This window comes from Citrus clementina, unplaced genomic scaffold (assembly GCF_000493195.1).
Source record: "Citrus clementina cultivar Clemenules unplaced genomic scaffold, Citrus_clementina_v1.0 scaffold_5, whole genome shotgun sequence".
Classification (NCBI taxonomy): Eukaryota; Viridiplantae; Streptophyta; class Magnoliopsida; order Sapindales; family Rutaceae; genus Citrus; species Citrus x clementina.
The window spans coordinates 1816839-1828830 of record NW_006262201.1 but is presented as its reverse complement, the minus strand read 5'-3'; the positions used below and the strand labels follow the sequence as shown (position 1 = coordinate 1828830).

Sequence of the window (11992 nt, the reverse complement as noted above, 5' to 3'; positions counted from 1 at the left end):
GAGCAAATATCAAGGATAAAGATATTGAAACAATCATTGGAGGAGTAAATGTTTATGTTTGTGTCTGTATTTATTTTCATGTCAAGTCCCATGTCTATCCTTTGGTGGATTAGATGCTTCTATATTTGTCTTGTCTGTCCAAATTTAAGATTTAACTTATTGTGCTGTGACACATCAAATTCAATCCCTTGTTTCCTTGCTTGTTGAATATATATATAGGTCATGCTTGGTCCCTTGTTATATCTGTTTCATTACGCCCAATCAAACAAAAGGACAAAACAGAAAAAAGGGTAAGGGAAAAAAGAAAAAAAAAAGCTCTCTAATAATGTTATCATGATTTTCATCGGTAACATGGGCAAGTTTTAATTTGGTATGAAATACTACAACCTATTACCTTGTGAGAGAAAGATGTTGCAGAAACGATACAATTGTGATTAGAAAATTTGATTGATTGACAAAAATTAAGTCAACAATATTTATGCATTGATTAATTGATAATTAATCTTTGTATTAATTGATTAACACACATGAAAACAATCAATTAATCGTTTTGATTTATTATTTTGTTTCTGTCATTATTTGATTTTTCAACTTCGTTTTTGCTTTCTTGGAAACTGAATCCTGAAAATGATCCGCACTCCACCCAAGTTTTCTCAAGACACTCTTGGTTCCTCAAAACACCCAACTAAGGTGGACCCAACCAAAGTCTATTGCATTGTTGAATGAAAGTATGAAATCTTAACAATTAGCTGAGGCCAACAGAAACAACATCAGACATTGTGATTAAATATCGGGTTTTTTATTTAAATATACCCCATTTGTCCTTAAATGCCAAATCTATACCCTATTACATACATATACCTCCAAAAAGTGTAAAAAGTCAAAAATAACCTTAAAAAATCATCTATTTACGTTTGCTTTCTCTCATGACTTCTATATAATAACACAACCAAAGTCAAGTATACTCGACTTTTTACCCGACTTAATTAAAAGGAAAATTTTCATTTCAATTTAAGTCGAGTATTCTCAACCAATTACCAAACTTCAATGAAAAGTCAGGAATTTTTGCTGAATGAATATTGGGTAAGGTTAAATTAAAGTCGGGTATTCTCGACTCTTTACTCGACTTACTTGAAAAAATTAAGAATTTTTCAGATAATTTTTTATTTCAATTGAAGTCGAGTATTCTCGACTACTTACCCGACTAACATGAAAAAGTCGAGAATTTATGCTGAATTATTAATTGTGTATGGTTTGGTTGAAGTCGAGTATTCTAGACCATTTACCCGACTTCGAGGAGTTGGGTTTAGTTTTATGAGGATTTAGTTGTGGTTATTTTTGTACTTTCTCTAATTTTTTAGAGTATATATGTGTAAAATTTAAGAGTGTTATAATTTTAGGTATATATTGGGTATTTTGAAGGGAATGGGGTACATCCCACACAATTCTCCCTTAAATATCTTCCTCAACTAACTCAGCGATCAAATGTCTAATTCTGTAAACATATAAGCTGTTTCTTCTCCCATCAATTAAACCCCAAAGAATAGAACTCCACTATAAGTATTCCCTTCTTCAAATTGGTTCACTTTTTCATACCTTTTAAGCAGGTTTTGTTCCTTTTTACATTAGCAAATAACGAACATAAACATCTATATCTCTAAGCAAAAAAAATATTTGTTCAAAAAATCGAAAACCACTGCAAAAAGGAAATGACAGATACCCAGTTGAAATAGAGGCTTCATCTCTCGCCCATTCTTGCCACTTAGCAGGAATCAATGGAAATAATCTCTTTCATCGCTTCCCTAGCTTGTCTCAGCTTCTCTATCTCACCCATTTTTCTCAAAACTTTTATGTACTGAAGAAAAAAAAGCCATTTTTATCGCAACCCAATTAAGAAAGAACAAGCAAATGGGTATCCACAAAATCACAGAATAAGTATGCGTATTGAAGTTACTTGAACATGGGTGTCATAATTTGGAGGTTCATTGGATAGATGATACTCTAGTTTTGAAGCTCCATGTTCTGTTTTGCTTCGTCTTCTGAGACAGAATCCGAGTCAGAGTCAGAGGCATCGCTCGAGTCCGAAGAGTTGTCTTTTGTTTTGTTTTGTTTTAGGGTTGTGCTTAACGTTGGGCATGGCTGTGTCTTCATCATCATCATCATCTTCTTCTTCTTCTGGGATCGTTGCTAGGGTTTCTTCTTTGGGTTCTATCTTTTGAAATTTGAACTCTCCTTACTCTGTTTCTCTCGTTTAGTGACTACTGGTTTCTTAATTTTATGCAATTTTTTTTTCTTAACGAGAAAATGATAAATACCTGGAGTGGAAAAATTTTGTTGATGTCCCTCGATTTTGATTAAAATACAAACAAATTCATTTATTTTTGGTCAAATTAATGAATGCCACGCATGTATCTGAAATAAGCACTTGCCTGAGTTCTTCTCATTGCAATAATCACCCTAATTTTCTTCTTAATTTCTCCTTTTTCCTAATTTATTATACTCCCATTGAATAATGGAGTAAAGAAGAAGAAAAATTAACTATATGATTTTTTTCTTTTTTTTTTTTGATAATTTGAGTAAAGTTTATGAGTATTTTTATGAAAGAAGAAAAGAGAAGTAGACATGAAAATAGTGAAAAAGCATCCAATTCTTGGAAAATGCCAAAGAGAGCTGCTGCATGTATGGATATCATGGATAAATCTCTTTCCTTCTCTGGAAGTGCATCTTTTGTGGAAAGCACAAGGGAAGAAGTTGTTGCAGAAAATGAAGAGGATGCAATAAGCTTGACCGCTAGAAAGGATGACGTTAGACCAAATCGAAGGCTAACAGAATTGCCTTTCATGATGCTTGTGGAAACCTAAAGTCTGTTGAAATGTTGGAAGTTGGAAACTTGTTCGTTTCAGGTCTTATATTGCCTCTTGAAAAATGTTGTTAGATGTGAAGATTTCGGACGAGTTGAATCTTGGGCAATATCTGGATATGAGGAAGGCTCACCGGTATTTTGGATTTCAACTGTCACTGCAGACTATGATTGTGTTAAACCTGCTAATAGTTATAAAATACTATATAACCTTTTCTATGAAAAGGCTCGTGCCTCTGTGGAGGTCTATAAAAAACTTTCAAGTTCTTGTGGAGGGAACCCTGATCAGACTGTCGATGAATTGCTTGCAGGAGTTGTTCGTTCCATGAGTGATAGCAAGAATTTTCCTCACAGGACATCTATGAGGGAATTTATAATCTCACAGGTTGAATTCATATACAATCAACTCATCGGTTTAGATGAGACATCCAAAAAAAAATGATCAGATCTTTGAGAACTTGCCTGTGCTCCTTGCACTGCTGGATGAAACTAGGAAGCAAGGGAGTTTAATTACCTGGAAACCAGTGCATCCAGCAGTGAAGAAGAAGAGCAAAACAATCAGTCTAGTTCATCTGCTTCTGGAGGTGAAGAAGATAAAGATATGAAATTGGCAAGGCTGTTGCAGGAAGAGGAGAATTGGCAATCAACGAAACATAATAAAACTCAGAGGAGAGTTGCTTCATCAAGCAAGTTCTGCAGTAAAATCAATGAAGATGAAATTGTTGATGACTATCCTCTGCCTGCATATTACAAGCCCAGTGAGGAGCAAAATGATGAGTATTTAATCTTTGATGCAATTAATCCTGATGAGCTTTCTCGAAGAATGCTTCACAATTGGTCACTTTACAACTCAGATTCGCGGTTGATTTCTTTGGAGTTCCTCCCAATGAAACCATGTGATGATAATGATATTACCATCTTTGGGTCCGGGATTATGACAACTGGTGATTCAAGTGGATTATGTGTTGATGCTAATTTTGATCAGTCTTCATCTGTGGCAGAGAATATTGGGGGAATACCAATATATTTGAGTGCAATACAGGAATGGATGATCGAATTTGGATACTCGTTCCTTTCCATATCAGTTCGGACAGATATTTCCTGGTATGCATCTATATGGGTATACTATCAAGAGGTTTGGTGGTGGTACTAGTGCTTAATGTCACGGGATGAGTGTTTTGCGCAGCTAACCCGTGCGGCACTTAGACAACTTTGCCGAATGTTGCTAAGTAAACCTAGAACTTCTCGGACTAGAGAAGAGAGCAATTAAGCCAAAGAAGAAACTTGTATTGCACAAAAGAGATTACAATGCTTGAGTTGCTTGTTGTAGTGTTTGTTGGATGCAAATGCCTAATGCCATCCCATATTTATAGGGGAGGCTTGCCAAGCTCTAGAGATTCTAGAGAATTCTACAATGTGCCTAGAATTCTAGATATTTACATGTGCTGGAAAAGTATGGAGTATTCTAGAATATTTACAAGCTCATTTGTGCAAGAATTGCCTAGAAGTTTCTGGAATTGGGCCAAGCTAGCACTCTTGGCTTTGTGTTGGCTCTCTAGCCTGAAATTATGGGTAATTGGGCTAGCGATTTGGGCGGACCGTAACATCCTCCCCCACCTAAGCTCGCGGCGTCCTCGTCGCGATCTCGTCCTTGCTCCTTGAGGGACTTGTTCCGCGATTTGCCGTTAGTCTTCTTGTAAGCAGTATGCAGCGTGGTACAAACCAGTTCCAAAAACTGCGAGGCTTGCTATTGCCATCATTACAATGTTGAACAATCAGAGTCGAGCATCTCGACTCTCGTTTGCAGATGTAATCAAAAAAGTGTCCAAGTTCAGTAAGATTAATCCTGCTTATATTCTTCCAATCCCACAGAATTTGAAAGGTATGTGGTGGTTCATGGACATATCATACTCCAACAATTTGCAGAGCTTCCTAATAAAAGGATCAGCAAGTGTGCATTTGTGTCTGGTCTTTTTGAAAAAATGGAGGAAAGACGCCACACCAGGTCTTTGGTGAAAAAAAAGGTGGTGCTGAAGAAGGAAATAAATTCAAATCTGAGAGCATCAAAAAACAAGGTAATGCAAGCAACAACCACGAGATTCATAAAGAGGATTTGGGAAGAGTTTTACTCAAATTATTTGCCTGAAGATTCAAAGGAGGCATATATCCGTGAAGCGAAAGCGGATGAAGAACTCGATGAAGAACATGGAGAAAATAGTGAGGAAGATCCTGAAGACATTAGAGTGGAACAGATGCAAGCTGATAAGAATATGGAGAAATTTTGTTTATCTGCGATAAGTGTTAAGCCACCTTGCTCTTCGAAGGCTACCAAATGGGATGGGGAGTTAATAAGAAAAACATGTTTCAGTGAGTCTCTTTACAAACGTGCCATTGTTTGTGGCAATGTGGTTAATGTTGGTGGTTGAAACTGCAGATTCAGATCATTTGCCTTCAATATATTTTGTAGAGTTTGTGTTTGAAAAGTCAGATTCAAGAAAGACTGCCATGCACTGCTTTGAGAAAAAAAAAATTTGTATAAAAAATATATAAAAAATGAGATCTTAATATATTTTGTAGATACCATTTTTGATTTACTCACTCATAACTTTATAGAGGGGTACCTATCAAAATTCCCTGAATTTGTTTCTCCATTTCATTTGTCAATTTAATCTGAAAATTGTGAAAGTATCATGTAGCTTATACAAATTATTCATCTAATTTGTTGTTGTAGGTGAGATTTGGTGTCCTGCAAGCAGGAGCATATGGCATGTCTCAGTCTCGTAAACGTGCATTCATATGGGAAGCATCACCTGAGGAAACCCTTCCAGAATGGCCTGAGCCAATGCATGTGTTCACTGGCCCTGAGCTAAAGGTCAAGTTAGCTAGAAATTCCCATTATGCTGCTGTTCGAAGCACCGCAAATGGTGCTCCTTTTCGTGCAATAACAGTTAGAGATACAATTGGAGACCTCCCAACTGTTGGCAATGGGGCTTCTGTAACAACCATGGAAGTGGGATTTTCTTCACCTGTCTGTGATGCTCATTTTATCTTTATTGTTGTTCCTTCTACCAAAGGTCTTGTTTCTTGTATTTTCCTACCGTGCAGTATAAAAGTGAACTAGTGTCAGGGTTTCAAAAGAAAATCAGAGGAGATATGCTGGTCTTAAACGATCATATATCAAAGGCAATGAGTGAGCTGAACCTTATTAGGTGTCAAAAGATCCCAAAACAGCCTGGTTCCGATTGGCGTGTTCTTCCTAGTGAGAAGGTGTATAGTTTTTCTTTTAGATCCAACTGAAATTATCATTTCATAATTGCTTTGGTTTTAAACATTTTCCTTTTCAAATTCCCCCTCCAGGTTCGATTGTCTAACGGACAGTTTGTAGATTTAATACCCTGGTGCTTACCCAATACAGCTGAAAAGCATAATCAATGGAAGGGTCTGTTCGGAAGGTTGGACTGGAAAGGAAACTTTCCAACCTCCGTTACTGATCCTCATCCGATGGGTATGGTCGGAACGTGCTTTCACCCAGATCAGGATAGAATAATCACAGTTCGTGAGTGTGCTCGATCACAAGTCTTTTTGGCTATATATGTAAATATCCTGCAGTTAGTAGGAATGCTGAAAAACCAGAATGACCAAAAATAATTTTCATGCAGCACCGGTGACACTTTTAACTTGACAAGCTAATTACTGAATCAAACAAGATAAATTTTGCCAACTGTTTCTGCTGTCATGTTACCCTGCTCTCTTGATTCCAGCAGGGTTTCTCCGATAGCTATAAATTTGTTGGTGACATCCAACACAAGCATCGGCAGATTGGAAATGCTGTTCCACCTCCTCTGGAGTTTGCACTGGGGAGAAAACTAAAAGAAGCTGTAAAATATATTAGAAGAAGAACAATTGATAAAAGAAATGATTTTTGTGTGTATTTCACTATTTACAGGTACATATTTATAGTACAGAATTAATGATAAAAAAAGAAAGAGTACATGAGTTATGCATTTGTTATGGCAATTTCGTCAAACATGTGATGTGCCAAAATTAACTGCACAAGTTATGCTTCTAACGGGTAAAGACATAGCCTACAATATTGCCAATAATCTTGGCTGATTGCCAATGATCATGGCTGAACCAATTCCAATAGAAGCTGTAGAAATGAAAGCATCAACATCATAGAGATATTCATGTGTTCTGTGAAATAACTGTTCTTTGTTAATATGAAAACCTACTGTTTTTATTTTTTATTTTTACAACTTCGGCCTATTTCTTAGTAACACACCAACACTAACCCATCTGAAGACATTGGGCTACATTTTCTGAAGTAACTAGATTGATGACATGTAACCTCTTCAATTTATCTCCCTAGCTCATATTTGCAAGAAAATTTTCATAGTTTTAAAAATATATTTTCTCTTTAAAATATAGTTCATATAATGCTTTATTATAAGTTCATATAATTCTTTATTATAAGTTTTATCCTTTTCATATTCACACTCATATCAGCGTGATTAGCCAACAATAAAATTCACCGCAAAATTTATTTGGAAGAGTAAAGGTCTGTGTATCTTTGCTTGAAGAGTGGAACTAATAGCACCTCATAATTTTTTTTCTCAAGCCCCCCCCCTTCAAAACCTATTTTAAGTTTTCAAAAACTCTTTTTTAAAATTTTAGTTTCTTTTTTATTAAAAAAAATTTAACTTCTTCCACAAACCTCATATTAGGGATATTGTTTTTACAAAATTTTGAAAGTTTAAATCATATATATTTAATTAAAAAGAAAATTCTATATACTTGAATTGAGTAGAACTAAAAATGGACTTAAATAGTTATTATGTAATATACAAAGTGTTTGAGAGAAAATAAAATATATATATATATATAAAAGACTTTGGTGTAGTTGTGTGGGAGTAATGAACTAGAAAAAGAAACTTATAGAGAAAGAGAGAGAAATATAAGAATTTAATTAGATTTATTTTGTCTTTTAACATAATTAGAGAATTGTTTTAAAAAGATTATACAAATCTGCCAACAGTTATAACTCTGGCTTGAATTTGGGGCATTACATTTCTCCATTCACTTATGGGTCTATGAAAACTTAACACTTCTTAAGAACATATGGGCCTTTACACTTATGTACAACTAACTAAGACTAGGTTTGGGCGAATGGGCTTTACAATTTAAAATGGTAAAAAAGATGATGTAAATTATAAAATTAAATTTAAATTTATTCACATTTTAATTAGTATAATAAATTTGAATCAATTTTATATTTGGAGTAATGTAATAATATTTTTATTTAAAGATCAATTACTCAACTCTACGTATGTTTGATTTTAATTGTAATGTGCATGTATTTAACTCTTAAAATTTATAATAAGTACAAATAATTCTTACAAAAACATAAATGTTAAATAATCATACTTTGGATGTTTTTGATTTATATATATAAAAAAAAGATGCCCCTTATATTTGGATATCGAAAAAGAGAAAATAAACATGTCATTTAAACATATGCAATTTAAAGATATTCATATTTCAGCCAAATTCAAACCCCACTCAGATTTCAGATTAAAAAGCAAATGCTATCTTACATCATGAATTCAAAATTCGTAATTAAGTTTATTCAAATGTCTTTATACAGTTGTTTTATTAGTTCAATATAAAGATATATTCCAATATTGACATTAATAGTTAAAATCAAATAACATAACAAAATAACTATATATTTAAATATTGATTTACTGGCATCAAACAAGGGATTAGATAAAACTTTGTAAAAATTATCCAGTCATACAAAATAATGATATTGCCATACATGTGCCTCTGTTTTTCAGATTTTGTTAGATTATACAGCAGATTCTTCGAGATTTGTATTTGACTTTTTATTAAATAATAAACTTTATTTAGTTTCTTTGGATAAAAAGTTGTAAAAATAATCCAGTCGTACAAAGTAATGATATTGCCATACATGTGCCTCCGTTTTTCAGATTCTATCAGATTATACGGTGGATTCTTCGGGATTTGTATTTGAATTTTTATTAAATAATAAACTTTATTTAGTTTCTTTGGATAAAAATTTATTAAAAAAAATCCAATCGTACAAAGTAATGATATTGCTATGCATGTGCTTCGGTTTTCTAGATCCTGTCACATTATACAACGGATTCTTCGGGATTTGTATTTGACTTTTTATTAAATAATAAACTTTATTTAGTTTCTTTGGATAAAAATTTATAAAAATAATCCAGTCTTACAAAGTAATGATATTGCCATGCATGTGCCTCCGTTTTCCAAATCTTGTCAGATTATACAGCGGATTCTTTAGGATTTGTATTTGACTTTTTATTAAATAATAAACTTTATTTAGTTTCTTTGAAACCACCACTAGTCTCTTTAAAACCATCACATTGTTTCTTATAAATACTGACATGTACTCTGTCCTTCATGTACATATCACATAAGGTCTCATTTCCAAGTTGTAAACTTTAGAAATACTCTTCTCACAATGATATTTCTGACAAAATCTTCAACGAAAGTTGTTAAAAGAGGAAGAAAATGTGGAGAAACATCAGAAATGGGAACATCGGAAGGCGAAGACCAAGAAGAAGATGATGATCATAAAGAAAGTTTGACTTTATCGAATCAGCAATTTACCAGAAATTATTCGAGGTGAGAAATATAAATTTCAAATTAACTTCATATTGCAACTTCTCCTATAATTAACAACTATATATTCATAAAGAGCTTGTATATGAATCACCCTCCATATTCAGCGGCATCAGATTTAACATTCTACGATTAAGCTAAAGGCACTATGTTTCCACCTTTATCAGACATGCAGCCATGCAGGCCGAAATTGAGCAAGCCTCGTCAGTGCCGCCATTTGCTCTCAAGACGGGATTTCAAACAGATAAATGGGGTAATTATGTCTTTGCTTAATAATATAATTTCATTCTCAATTATTTAATCACCTTCAGGTAATTACTTAATTAAGCCATAATCTGTTATTTACACTGCTTTAGCTTCGTGAACACTGATCAAAATATAATTGCACGTGCCCCGCAGGCGCTGTCAGCTAGTTCTGCTACGACCGATGGATTGCATGTCCATAAAGAAGTTGTGGTATGTTGTTGCTGTCTATTATTATAAACCTCACCCACCGATATTCATTTAACTTAACAGAGGTGTGCCTATCAAGATGCCCTGACTTTTAAAGTAAATATGTTTGAATAAATAGTAAGTTGTGGGGTGGTACAAAAAGCCTGAATCAATTTCTTAACAGAGGGGTGCCTATCAAGATGCCCGATGCATTGGAAGCAGCAGCATACGATCTGTTTCCATGTCGTAAACAAGCATTCGTATGGGCAGCTTCACCTGAGGAAACAATGCCGGAATGGCCAGAACCAATGCACGTCTTTGCCGGTCCTGAGCTTAAGGCCAAGTTACCAAATGGCGCTCCTTTCCGTGCAATAACAGTTAGAGATACAATCGGTGAAAGCTCGTGAATGTGCGATTGATCTCGAGTACGTCTTATTGCTATTTTGATATTTGCAATTGAGATTTGGATTTAGTGCTGAGCTAAGATTTGTGGGTATCTTCTTACAAGATTGTGATCAACACTGGATCCAAATTCATGCAATTATTTAAATGAAAAATTAGAATATGCAAAATAAATTTTAAAACCAATGAACAAATCTCCATTCTTAGAAGTTTGACTGTAAAACTTCTTAACTGTTTAGATTTCGTTACTATTTGCATCACTTGTGATTATACTTTTGAATTAATCTTACTTCCTGTCACGTAGGGTTTTTCGGATGGCTACAAGATTGTTGATAACATCCAACACAAGCATAGCACATTGGAAATGTTGTTCCACCTATCCTGGCATTTGCATTGAGAAGAAACTAAAGAACGAGTACAAATGAAAGCATCAACATATAATGTGGAGATAAGATAAATGCATAAATCCATTTTTAGTCTACGGCTCTTTAACTAATTACCCAGTTTATCCATGTACTGTAAATAAACAATGATCTAAAACATTGTTATTCTCTACTTAACATATCAGATTTGAATTAATTTGTATTAATCAAATAAATCTTATAGTAGTGAAGGTAATCAAATTTTATGTGATCTAGTTGATTTTAACATTATTTTTGTCAGCATTCTACCATTATTTTGTCTCTTTAGCAGTTTTTTCTTTTTTATTTTTCTCTGCAATATTTTTTTTAAAATAGTTTTTTTTCTCATAAGTCAGAAAACTGTTTAAGGTACAAAAAATTTACCAGCAGATTTATATTTTATAAAATGTAGCAAATATCAAGGGTAAAGATATTGAAACAATCATTGGAGGAGTAAATGTTTGTGTTTGTTTTTGTATTTATTTTCATGTCAAGTCCCATGTCTATCCTTTCGTGGATTAGATGGTTCTATATTTGTCTTGGCTGTCCAAATTTCACTTATTGTGCTATGACACATCAAATTCAATCCCTTATTTCTTTGTTTGTTGATGAAGATACACATATATATATATAGGTCATGCTTGGTCCCTTGATATATCTGTTTCATTACGCCCAATCAAACAAAGGACAAAATAGAAAAAGGGGGAGAAAAAGAAAAGAAAAAGCTCTTTAATAATGCTACCATGATTTTTATCGGTAACATGGACAAGTTTTAATTTGGTATGAAATACTACAATCTATTACCTTGTGAGAGAAAGTTGTTGCAGAATGATAAAATAGTAAACAGAAATGATACAATTGTGATTAGAAAATTTGATTGATTGACAAAAATTAAGTCAACAAATATTTATGTATTGATTAATTGGCAATTAATCTTTGCATTAATTGATTAACACACATGAAGACAATCAATTAATCGTTTTGATTTCCATCATTATTTGATTTTTTTAGTTCTGTGAATCCACTTAAATTAGTCATGCACGATCATCACGTAATTAAATAAATAAAAGCACCGAATAATTCAACCAACCAATTAAAAAATTATTCATTACAACATAAGCAGAAAGCTGCTTCAAAGAGCACACATTATCACTATTATTCACTCCAACAATATCATCAAAAAGAATATCATTGGTTTGCATATCTAAATGAAGAAATTCAAAAAAAG

At 33.6% G+C, this 11992-nt stretch overlaps 1 pseudogene; it reads left to right on the top strand.

Annotated features, from left to right (window-relative positions):
- Positions 1-2657: 2657 nt before the first annotated feature.
- Positions 2658-10336, top strand: LOC18040712 (annotated as a pseudogene).
- The last annotated feature ends 1656 nt before the right edge of the window (positions 10337-11992 follow it).